Genomic DNA, 12,334 nt, shown 5'->3' on the forward strand with positions numbered 1-12,334 from the left:
GCCATACTAAGAAGTTAATTGAAAGGAAGAGTGTGAACTTGGCGTACTTAGATTTTTGAACAATCTTTTGATAATGTGCCACACAGAAAATTAGTTTAAAACGTCCTATCGATAGGGATTGTGAAAAGACCAGTTGGATCCAGCATGATTGGATGAGAGAAATTAAATATATATATATATTAATGGAGTCCAGTCCAAGTGGCTCCATGTTATTAGTGGAGTACCTCAGAATCCAGTACTTGTGTCTTTGTTTATACTTATATATATTAACGATATTAATATGGGTATAATTAATAAATCAGTTAAGTTGGCTGGGTATATTCTGGGTATTTCTAAACATATTGAGGATGTTGGAGGGCTACAGAATGACCTGAATAAATTGGTAAGTTAGAAAAGTATTTGGCAAATGAACTTTAAATATACAAGCGCAATGTAATGTAGTTCAATTATAATAACATGGATAACTTATTCGATATAGATGGGAACCTACTTCAAGATCATAACTGAAGACAAATGAACTTAGCATACTGGTAGAAAAGTCACTCAAGTCACTCTGTTGCTATTAGTAAAGCTGGTAGAATTTTAGAGGTTATTTAGGGCATTATTTATCATAAGTTAAAAGAGGTAATTATATCTTTATACAAATCACCAGTAAGGCCTCACTTGGAATACTGAGTGCAGTTTTGGTCTCCTTATCTAAGAAAGGATATTGACTTATTGAGAGAAGGGCTGCTGGGATGATTCCAGGGATGAAAGTGTTATCTTACTGAATGGCTTATCTTATGGAAGGGTTATCTTATTAGATATTTTAAGATCTCTTAACTTATTTTTTCTTGAGAAAAGAAACGTAAGAGGTGACCTTACTAGGGTTTATATTATCCATCGGATTTGTGGGATTTATATTTTCTGTATTCTGAAGAAAGTAGGACAAGAGGACACAAGTTTAAAATTTGGAACAGAGAGATATGTTCCAGTTAAGATAATTGCATTTTTTTACATGGTTCTTGATTAGCTTATACAATGAATTGCTGTCGGTAGTACTGGAAGCTGGCACTTATCATAAGTATGAGATGAGAATGGAGATTATTTTCCTGAAAAATAAAAGGTAGGTTTAGATTTTTATTTTTCTCAAACGACCAAATGGTCCATTGCTCTCCGTATGTTATATGAAATTAGTAGTTCTAGTCACCATTGCTGATCCTCTCTCCCAGTGCCATAGTGGCAAATCTGTAGACTTAAAATGCTAAAATTTAGGTTTCGATACCATCGTGTGCAGAGCATAGAAAATCCATTATGTTTAACAACAAACAAGTGCCAGTGCTAAATTATTAGATACAAAGATAAGGCTGGAAGTCTAGCAAGTGATGAGCGTCATCAACCCTACCAAATACCGGAGCAATTATATGTCTGTAGTATGTCTTTTCGCGACTTAGCAAAAGTATAAATAGAAGCGTAATAATAAAGGAAGATTGAATATGAAGATCACTAACGTTATTTTCTGTAAAATCACAGTTTGGCGATAGCTTACACAATACAATAATACTGAAAAGCAAACTATACTGGTATATAAAAAAACAAACAAACATGGGTTTCCTATGACACTATTTTTGACGCTCCAAAGTAAATGGTTTCCGAAGTTAAGAAAAGTTTAGATCATTAACATTTTGGGATGAACTTGGGTGCAGACCGTGTTTCTTATTTAGGCTTATCCTCCTTGTCTTTGTTTGTATTCTATTAATCTAGCAGTATAGCCTGGTCTCTAATATTCTCATAAATGTCAGAGGATTACGAAAGCGAATGCTTGTGCTGGACAAGAAAACACACTAAAGTAATTTTTCCCTCTCTGATGTAGGGGAACCAAAAGATCAACAGATGTCACGAGTCTCCTATGCCATTACATCACTTGCATCATAAGGACTACATAAACAACAGGATTAGGTGTTTTATGTGTTTTTTTTTCATATATTTTACATATACCTCAGTACAGAAAAATGGGAATTGCAACTTATCACACCAAACCACATTATTTCAGTTACTAATTGTCTTGAGTTTGCGCTCATGGTACCAGTGGAGCCACAATATGATATTTGTATCTGACATAAGAACAATTTGACTGTTTTCAAATTATCATATGGTCGTTTTTGTAATATCATGTTCATGGTTGGAGATAGTCGAATACTGTCTTTTGTAGAAGGAAACAGTCTGACGTCTATTTCATTTTACAAGACTGTATAATCGTCTTTACCCTCGTTCTGCCACAAGCGGTTGATGACTATAATTCCTTGTGGCAGTTGCATTCTATTTAGATTGCCATTTTTAATATATTCTTATAATAGGAATCTTTGAACAGCCGGGCCACGAAACAGTATTTGTTAACAACACTCCTGCTAATCGGGGACCGATAATAATGTTCTTTTGGAAAGTACCTTGTTTTTACCCGCTGTTATGCTAACTATCCATGACACGAGTGTATTTCTCCATTTATAGAGCTCGTGTAACCGCATGGCACATTTGTTTAGTTGTTGAATCTTCGCGCAAAGCTCCTCGAGGTCCATCTGCGTAATCCGTTCCTAATTCGGGACTGTCACATTGTAACGCTTCCAATACTAAAACGAGGAGTATGTTTGAAGACGGGTTTCGATCCCACGACCCACAGATTGCGATTCAATCACTCTAACCACCAAGCTATGCCAGGAAAACCTAAAATATATCACAATCATTCTACTTTGAATATGCAAATAAATGGAGTGTTCTAGAAACTTGTGTGGGTATGATCGAGAGAGGTTAATAAGTTTTGTAGTTAATCTTACTCGTGACAAATGTATATTACTGGTGTCTGGCTGTCTGGATAGAACTAGATTCTGTGGTTTGTCCGCTTTTAATTGTGTAAAACACACTTTTCCATAAAAAGTCAATGAGAGGGTATATAGAGCTAATCTCCGATTGATTATATTATTGGTTTGATTAGCTAATGGTAGATGATATATTTTACATTGTGCACTTTGATTTTTCTCTCTAAATCATTCATGGTGTTTAATGCCAGGTTTAACTAAATCCAAACGATTAGTTTATTATTTCCAATAGAGCCGTCTTATATTCAAGAGACTTCGTATTATCTACATGTATTGATAATACACATTATTCTTTGTCTTCGAATTACATATCTTTTAGGGATATAAGAAATGATATCACATGACAGATCCAGGACAAGCCTACTTCTTTCAAAACGTATCTTAATGTCGTCTATGAACAGATTATAAACGCCGACCACGCACAAAGAACAGCAAACTTTTCGAACTTCGAAGAACGACAAGCACGTGAGGTTGGAGTTTTTACGCCTGTTAACCGGTGTACGAACACACCTGGTCGCTGCTGTTCAAATAGCACGTGCACAAACCTCGTGCTAACTCCCGTCCGGTGCCAGTCCATTCTTGGATTGTTAGAAGCGCTTTGCTAACACATATTTAAACATAAGAAGGAAGACGAACTCGACAGTATTCCTTTAATGCACATACAGAAGACTTAGTTCGATTATTTTAAATTAAATACGAACACAGTAGTTTTAGCAGCGTTCTATAGATGTTATGGAGCGAAAATGTTTCACTTATATTATAAAGACGTTCAAATGTAAAAACTAACAAAGCAGTTTTAGCTAGGTTTTATCCAGACTAAGGCGTCTAAATTATGTAATCCGTCTTCAAGTTTTATCACTGTTTTATATGCAATTTAACGTATTAAAGTTTTAAACAACAACATATAAATCTTAACCGTATTCTCTGTGGGAAGTGTCCATATTCAGAGCATATGCAGTAGTTTTAGCGCTGTTTTGTACAGACTACTGTATCTGAAATGAACAGAAAAATGATTGTTTTAACTATTTTCCCCACAGCTTATTTTACTTATATTTCATACCTACACAGCATAGCGTTTGTCGTAGCCAGTGGTTAAATTCTTTTTAAAAACTACACGTACTCACCTTTATCAGGTCCTGACCTCAGAGTGTGTTAATTATTATGCTTTTCCACAAATTAACTGTACCTGTTCATGTACTATTCAGATTAAACTGCTAATAAATACAAAAAATAACCCAAAAGAACCGGTACTTGATTGTTTGTTTGTAGTTATGCACAAAGCTACACAAGGGGCTATCTGTGCTCTGCCCACCACGGGTATTGAAACCCGGTTTCTAGAGTTGTACGTCTACAGACATACCGCTGTGCCACTGGGGGGCAAGTACTGAGATTTCCTGAGTATCGGCAGTCTTTTGCCATTGGTTTCAGCTCTGTCCTCTACAGATTTCTGAGTCTAAATTCAACTTTGTAGTTTTAGTTGGGACTTGTGTCGGCTAAAATGTTCAAATTACACGTGTAAACGGTAATTTTTTGTGTGTTCTCGACGTATTAAAATGTTAAGGATTTATGTGCAGATTTCTGAGTCTAAATTCAACTTTGTAGTTTTAGTTGGGACTTGCGTATTTCCCTCATTGGGTTCGGTTGGTTTTCATGTACTTTAAGTCTTCCATCAAACTTCTGTTCTATAATTGTTGTTGTTAAAAATTATCATTTTCCTCATTCCTATAATTGTTGTTGTTTTTTCAACTTAGAGGAAAAGGGGTCAAACGTAATTCTGTAAAGTATTTCGAATTTTTAGAAGGCATCATGACCACTTACACATAAATCCTTAACATTTTAATTCGTCGAGAACACACAAAAAATTACCGTTTACACGTGTAATTTGAACACTTTAGCATATTCTATAATTGTTGTTGTTAAAATTATCATTTCCCTCATTGGGTTCGGTTGGTTTTCATGTACTTTAAGTCATCCATCAAACTTCTGTTCTATAATTGTTGTTGTTAAAAATTATCAGAAGTTTGATGGATGACTTAAAGTACATGAAAACCAACCGAACCCAATGAGGGAAATGATAATTTTAACAACAACAATTATAGAACAGAAGTTTGATGGATGACTTAAAGTACATGAAAAACCAACCGAACCCAATGAGGGAAATGGTAATTTTTATAAGTAAAAACAATTTGTGTTTATCTGGATTTTTTTACACTTCTAGTTATGCAAAAATTCCGAAAATGCAACTGCACGTTTCTAACTCCTTCCTCTCTCACCCTCCTCTCAAAAAGTATTTCGAATTTTGATAACCAAAATCCAACTATAGACCTCCAACTGCTCCTCCCCTTCAGAAAGCGCTTAGGATTTTGAAAAAAGTTGATAATTGATGACGACTCCTCACTTAGGTCTCTGACGTTTTTTTTTTACATTCTCACCCTAGACGCTTTATTTTTAAATAACCGTAATACAAATATGGCTAGGTGCTTTAAAAACGAAATACATTAAAGTGCTCAATTTCTGTTTTAAGCCAAGATTTTAAATAACACGAAGTGATAACGTTTTTTCTTAACAGTTTTCGAGCAGTCTGCATGTGCTTTCAGTGAGTGTCAACAGTACATAGGCCCTTCTATCAGTGAATTTAAGCAACACGTAGGCCTTTCTTTCAGTGAATGTAACAATACGTAGGTTTTTCTATCAGTGAATATCAGCAGTACGTAGGCCTTTCTTTTCATAAATGTCAACAATATAAAGCCTTTCTTTCAGTGAATGTCACCAATACTTAGGCCTTTGTTTCCGTGATTATCAGCAATAAGTAAGTCTTTCTTTCAGTGAATGTCAGCAATCCTTATTAGGTCTTTGTTTTAGTGATTATCAGCAATATGCAAGTCTTTCTTTCAGTGAATTTCATCAAGACGTATGTTTTTCTTTCAATGAATGTCAGCAGTACGTAGGCCTTTCTTTCAGTGAAAATCAACAATACATAGGCCTGTTCTCGGTTATCCCCGATTTTACATTTAGCCCTTCTTGAACTTATGTCTTTGTGTTTGTGCAATAAACTTGATGAAATTATTAAGATAATAACTTTAAATACGTTAGTGTTACTTAACGTAGTTCAATAGATGCTAAATTATATTTTGCTTAGAATAAACTTAAACGTTGAATAAAACTATATTCCTCGCTGCCGTTTCTTTACTTTATTTACTGTAACACCTAAATTATCAGGACTAGCAAAGCAAAACTTACAAGGTATTATTGTTGTTGAGCCGCATTTAAAGAAAATGTTTTAATATAAAGTAGATAATTAAACCCAGTATTAAGTAAAAGCTATTACCGAAAGACGTTTTTGGGTCCTTTTCAAAATAAACGAAGCAGTTCTTTGATTCAATTGAGAGTAAAATCATTTATATATGAAGTCGTTAATAAGTCTTAGTCAAAGTATGAAGTTCTTTATAAACTCTATATTGAGCCCTAGATAAAGAGAGGTTTGTCTTATTTAAAGTCTTTATCATTAAGCATCATTAATGATTTGATAATATCAGAAAACAGATCTATTTTATGATGTTGAACTGTTCATATTTCTTTAACAAGAATTTGATGACTATACAGGTTCAAATTCAAAATCAGCTTTTTTCCTTTAAACTTGAGCAATTCTACAATATTTTTATAAGTTTATATAAAAGTTGGGATTATTTTATTAGCATTTAAATGCCAGTCCATTTTTTTGGCTTAAATTTCCTAGTCTAATCACAAACTGGATCTAATTCATCGAAACTCGCATTTTGAATTAATAAAAATATGACACATTTTATGAAGTTTTATTTGGATATCATTTGAACTGCAAAATCGGAAATATTTATGTCCCGTAAAAACACATACTGTTTTTCCATTATTTCTTCTTTTCCAAACATTTCAATCGACCGACATTCCTTCATTTTTCGGGATTGACTTGAAATTTGGTAGGGTACAGTACGCTCAGACACTCGTTTCATCTTGTTGATTTAGACTTCTTTTAAGGATTTTATGGGGTCAAAAGTCAAACAAACCAAATTGTATATTTTGGGCTCCTGTGCAGTAATATTAAACAATCAAGATGAAAATTGGCACAAATATAAATTTTCATGCGCCTAACACAATGACATACAAAATAGTTGGACTTGCCCATTTAGAGTCTATATAGGGGGTCAGATTTCACAAAATAGCATAATTTTTGGGATTTGGTCAATTACTCAATCATATTTGAACCAATTTACATGGGATTCGGTAAAAATATGTATTTCTACAGGTCCAAAACACTGATAAACAAAAATGGTGGACTTGCCCATTTTGAATATTTATAGGGGGTCAAGATCCCACAAAAAGCATAATTTTAGGGTTTTGGAGAATTCCTCCTCCGTATTTCAGCAGATTTACATGGGATTTGTTACAAAGATACTTTTTACAGATCACATACATATACATACCAAACTGTGGTATATGCCCATTTTTGATCATTTCAGGGAGTAGCCAATAGGTTAAATAAACCCATAATTTTAAGGGGTTTTGGTCAATCATTTAGCCGTATTTCGACCAACATACGTAGTTTTTAAAACTATATTTGGATAGAAGAATTGTAGCCGGAAGAATGCAAAATAGTCTATTTTTAGACCTATATGTAACATCATAAGATCTTTAATTGTACGATATTGTATAAGCAAGAATGCCGTACTTCCTAAGCATTATTATACTACAAGTACGAACCTAGTGAGGGTGAGAAGACTTAATGAAACGACCTTGCTTGTTGTAATAAAAAAGAGATTTTAACACACGCAACTTACAATAAAGTGAGGCCACATGTCTATTTATACTCAATATTCTGGGTAGCGGTGCATGTAATTACCATTAAATTTATAATACTCTACCCCGTACCTAGGTATTGAATATATGGATTTTTGCTTCAATAAATTATAAACTTGAATGTTGCTCTCTAAATCCCTCATTGTGGGCGAAACGGAACTATTCAGAGGAGAGGGTGTTTTACTTCTTTAATAAAAGTAATTAACATGCATATAAGAGTAGTCTTTGCCACACACTCACATGTATATATATTTAAACTAGATGACAGCTACATGACTTTTACACCATCTATTTTCCAATGGTCAGTATAGTCTTAATGAGGTTATGTAGGTTTATATACGGAGATGGGGAGATGAGCTAAGATTTAAGTCTAACGCTATAAAAGTAGCACTCTAAAACCTAAAATATTATATCACATAGAATCAAAAGCTCTTGCTTATTTGTTTGTCATATATAACTACGCATTCTTATACGGTTATGTTTCGTTGGTTTCTCATTGTTTAGTACATGTTCTTGTATACAACGGCTTGAACCACACCAAGAATGGTTTACTTATATAGAAATTGAGTAGAACATTCAAAACAAGATAATATATTACGGCACATTTAATTAAACCTAGAAAACTCTCTATTGCTTTCCTAAGAAAACAAAAGTTAGTCATCTATACGTGCTAACCTGAACCAGTAAATTAGATAAGTTTCTTGTTTCTGTGTTTTACTCTTTGTATGCCTGTGTTAAAGCGCTGAAATTCTAGGGCTGATTTGTTTGCTATAATAACGTCTGTCAGGAACCCCGCTCAGGCACAAAGGACGAGTTGGTCTGCCTAACGCTCTTTTCTCTTTATTGAGCTTATCTATGGTATGAGAGATTTGCACGTGCGTGTGGCACGAGAAAGTTTTTAGTGGCTATTAAAGTGCATGATCGATGGTTGAGTGCCCAGTAAGCAATGTTCTGTATATATATATATATATTACCTGCTCTATTGAAGTCTCAAAAATAAGCGGCTCACGTAATATATACATCTGTATCTGACCGGATATTCTTTTTTTTGAACACTTTCAGCCACGACAAAGCCACAGTTAATTCTCTCTATATCAAAATTAAAATCCAATTTCATCATTATATGAAATTAAAATATATAGTCTAGGTATTAGTTTTCTTGTTGCCTTATCGGTCGTCTTAATCAAGTGATCCTGAGGAAGAATTTAAAGGTCAACTAACTTGTAATGACTCTGAAGTCATCGGCTTACCTTAATTCTAAAGGTCCCAGATAAAATAAGTGACCTGACTGTTCACTATATTTACACACACGTATATGTACCAGGCGGAACAAAATATCTCATAAATTAGACTGATCATGTTGTACATGTACTTTTTAGAAAGAAAATTCAACTTTGTAGTGAAGCAAAGTGGGCGGTAGAGCGTTCAGTCGTGTTCGTATGTGTATATACAAAACTGTTGAACGATGATAAGGAGTGGGAAGATACCTTGATAACTTCTAGATCAACCTTGACTTTTAAAATCATTGAAAAATTAGATACTTATGTTCTTTTTCCTCATATTTCCACAAATAATATTTGTAAGTTCAAAAGTCAAGGTTGTTTGAAGATCAAATGGCTGTAGTAAAGTGCGCAATGTCAAGCAGCTCCTGGACGTTACTAAATTCAGAGTTGTCCTGATTAATAAGGTATTCTTTTCCCATTAATATACTTATTTACGTGACTAGTTGTAGATATATGAAGAACAAGCCAATAAAAACTACAAATAAAATGGTTTGGTTTGTTTCGAATTTAGCACAAAGCTGTGCGAGGGCTATCTGCGCTAGCAGTCCCTAATTTAGCAGTGAAAGACTAAATAGAAGAAAGCTAGTCATCACCACCCATCGCCAACTCTTGAGCTACTCTTGTATCAACGAATAGTGGAATTGACCGTAATATTATAACGCCCCACGACTGAAAGGGCGAGCATGTTTAAGAGGGACGGAGATTTGAACCCGCGACCCTCAGATCAAATAAAGTGGGACTTCACGTGTCTAGATAATGTTTAATAAAGATATTGTGCTTATTGTAAAACTTTCTGTTTGTCTGTTGATCTTCCTGTTATGTTTATTTGTCTGTCTGTTTACTATATCCATCTATTTCTCTATCTGTCTATTTGTTTATTTATTCACTTACATATCTGCCTATCTTCTGTTCACTTATTATCTACATGTTCACTAATTATCTACATGTTTGTCTGTATAATCTGTGTATGTACCTGTTATTATCTATACCTCTCTCTATTTATATCAATTTTATATGACTGTTCATCTTGAGTTCTGAACTTGAAAAGATGATGTAAAAGTCTAATCCATCCTTTGAAACACGAAAAAACACACAGTGGATAGAAACTGAAAGGTTAACAAAGTAAAGTTATACAGTGTAGCTGATTTTCTTTTATATATTTTCATAGTTTACAGATAAAAAGACACACAGATAGATAAATAATATGTTTGTGTATGAATATAAATATTTAAATTCGCAGTTTTATATTTTGTTAGACTAAACAACATATATAAGCATTACTTATCTCTTACGGAAGTATTTCTATTTCCCAGTCGGTTTCTCTTCCCAGCGAGCTGTGCAGTGAAGCCTTTGATTGGGGTTTTAATCCGCACACGTGCCTGACTCAAGTCTACAGTATTCAACTCTCTCACGTACACTGCTACTAAAGCTTCCATTTCAAATCCACGGACAATTAGCCCTGATTTATTATATATATAGCCAACTTTGCATAAAGATCAGTTAAGGAGCGCACAGCATTACAGTTGTATGTACCACATTATTTAGTGGATGCTACTGTAATGTTAGTCTACATATATAGTGTACAAGAGTTATTTTCATTGCAAAGAATACAAGAAAACCACTAATGATTACATAGCAAAACTACGCACGTTATGCACTATCGTGTTGTTTTGGATATTTTATCGATTGATTTTATCGTACGTTTTTTCTTTTCAATATAACATTCATATTAAACCAAATGTCATTGCTTAAAATTAGACTGTCAACTAGAGTATTGTTTTTTTTTAGCGAATTAGTTCTGTTAACTATCTACTTAGTGTCATCAGTTGTTGTTAACAGAGGATGCTCGTATGTGATTGGACACCAGAAACCACTTACATCTAAACGTTTAAGATTAAGACACAAATTTCGCTAGATAGTGAATTTTGATTATTTACAAGTAACTTTCTAATTTCAGAATGACAGGGCAAGAGTTAAGGTTATTCCCTTTTACTCTAATACTAATGGTATGAGTTTTCTTACCATTGAATACTGTCTGTAAAATTAATTTAAAGTGTTTTATTATGCCAATTAGTTTGTTGTACTTATTGAACATATGTTCAGTGGAGATGTTTTGTTGTGTTAATTGATCCTATTATGTTAATTGGGTGTATTGTGAAAGTTAAATTCGCTGAAGAATTAATAACTTAATTTTCAAGGTTACAAGTTATAGTAAAGGTAATTAATTTACTACAATAGTTGGCTATTAGCCTGGTTTTTGTGGGTTTTTTTTTCTCGATTTGTTTGTGTCCAGGATTACTGATTAAGAATGGAATTTTCCGAAAACCGACTAAAAAAATTAACCCGATAACAAGAACAGACTGGATCTCAAGTTTCTTTCTCGCTGAAAATCGCAGTTTTGATAATGAGAAAAGAAAACATAATATTATAGTTTCGTTAGTTAGTTGTTACATTCTATACTCCACTATACAAAACTATCTAGAGTTAACCAAATCTTGTAAAACTGGTTTAAATTTTCGAAACTAAGACAGAATTTATTTTGAAGAAATTTCATCCAGTCATTTATAAATAATATTTATGTATATTTCAGGTTCAGTGCTGCTTCGAGAGAGATTTATGTTTTTGTCAGCGGTCACATCATTGTGGATATGCACTTGTCTGCAGAACAACAGAAATTATAAATGCTTTTATTAAGTATTGTACTACTTTTTGTACTGAAGCACTAAAGTGAGTGATGTACTTATCATGATCTGCTACACTTATGGATTAGCAAACGTTTCGACACTTCTCTAAGTTAATCGTGTGGAAACCAGCACTGAATTGTACTCTATGCGTGGATGCATTTGTCAGTTTATCTTCAACTTTCAAGTGTTACATAAAATATAAACTCCATATTTTGTGCTATCATCTATAAAAAACACAATAAAATTATCCCAATAGTCACAGAAAGTGTTAACTTAGCAGTAGTTTGTTTTAATCGAAGCTTTTCAGAAAATACTGTGATCTAAGAAATAATAAGTTGCATGACGTAATAATGAGAATGTTTTGGTGCAGTGTAATTGTATTCGTCAACTATTGATAGCACTAATAAAGGTAACTTTTAATCAAAGGTTGGTTATTCTTATTATAAACCCATTTTCAGAATCGTTTGTATGCAAATAGAATAATTCTTAATTTTTATTACACTTTACCTCAAAGAGGTATCCTTGTTTACACACCACTGATTAAAGCAAATCGTTAAATATGTGTGAACTTTAAACTTTTTGCAGTTATCGTTATTATATGGGTCAGTTTTAAACAGAACATAGTTTCATGTTTATATATAAAAGTACAAGTAAACTGACAGCCAACAAGTAATGGAGACTATCT

At 33.5% G+C, this 12,334-nt stretch overlaps 1 protein-coding gene across 2 annotated transcripts in view; it reads left to right on the plus strand.

Annotated features, from left to right (window-relative positions):
• LOC106458983 (POU domain, class 3, transcription factor 4-like) overlaps positions 1-12,074 on the plus strand; it is a 44,186-nt gene extending 32,112 nt beyond the window's left edge. For both annotated transcript variants that reach the window (XR_002610484.1, XM_013918548.2), the window contains exon 2: positions 11,556-12,074. The gene's annotated coding sequence lies outside the window, so the exon portion shown is untranslated. The remainder of the gene's footprint in view (positions 1-11,555) is intronic.
• The last annotated feature ends 260 nt before the right edge of the window (positions 12,075-12,334 follow it).

Source organism: Limulus polyphemus, unplaced genomic scaffold (genome assembly GCF_000517525.1).
Source record: "Limulus polyphemus unplaced genomic scaffold, Limulus_polyphemus-2.1.2 Scaffold541, whole genome shotgun sequence".
NCBI classification, from domain to species: Eukaryota; Metazoa; Arthropoda; class Merostomata; order Xiphosura; family Limulidae; genus Limulus; species Limulus polyphemus.